The following is a 970-nucleotide window of genomic DNA, read 5'->3' on the forward strand; positions in this document are numbered from 1 at the left end:
CCTTCTGACCCTAAATCTATGAAACTATGAAACTATGACTCTTCGGTTCCTGTCCTGCAGCCCGTTTCTCACCCACCTAACTGTCTCAAATTTTAGCCCCAAATCCTCCAATTTTGTCATGAGGACATCATAGGATACTAGATCAAAGGCCTTTTGGAAGTGTAGGTATACAATGTCAAGCTGCTTTCTCATGTCCAAGTGGTGAGTTACCTGGTCAAAGAAGGAGATGAGGTTGGTAAGGCAAGACCTGCTTGCAATATAGCCATGCTGGCTGTCATTCAGAATCTTTACCTTCTGCAAGCTTATCACAAATAGATTCCTTGATTAACTTTTTTAGGATTTTCTCTAGGATGGAAGTTAGGCTGATTGGCCTATAGTTACCTAGGTCCTCCCTCCTACCCTTTGAAGTATCTATATCCAGTTCTGCATGCTTCTCTGTCAAGTTTGTGTCCAATGGGAGTATCTTTAGTGTTGGTATAAAAAGCTGTCAGAATAGATTTCAGACCTGATTACCCCAAATGATATTTCATTTCCACTCACTCCATCCTATATCTAAATTTAGTGAAACACAAGGCCTCAGTAATCAGCCTGCTGGGCTCTCCATGGGCCCACAAACCTGTTTAGCAGAGGAGTGGTTAGAGTATTTATCTTCTTACATCGCTTGGTATAATTCCCTAGAGTACAATGTCAAAGTCTTCAGTGTAATGACTTCTGGACCATACAGGAGTGCAGTAATCTGCCAAGGCATATACCATGGCAAGTATGGTGGTTCTGAGCACTTTGAAGTCGGTATACCACATTGTGCTGGTTAAATGTCTTAAGGCAGCTACCCATGCAGAGACTTTACTGCTGACCTTCTGAATGTGATGGTTATAGGTAAGGGAATGATCTAAAGTGACTTCTTGGTAAGCTGGGGTATGCTTAAGCTGGGGTAGGCTTGTGTGTTTAAGTTGAGTCCCCCATGGCTGCC

Source organism: Gavialis gangeticus, unplaced genomic scaffold, assembly GCF_001723915.1.
Source record: "Gavialis gangeticus isolate Ggan-Ray unplaced genomic scaffold, GavGan_comp1, whole genome shotgun sequence".
Lineage (NCBI taxonomy): Eukaryota > Metazoa > Chordata > Crocodylia > Gavialidae > Gavialis > Gavialis gangeticus.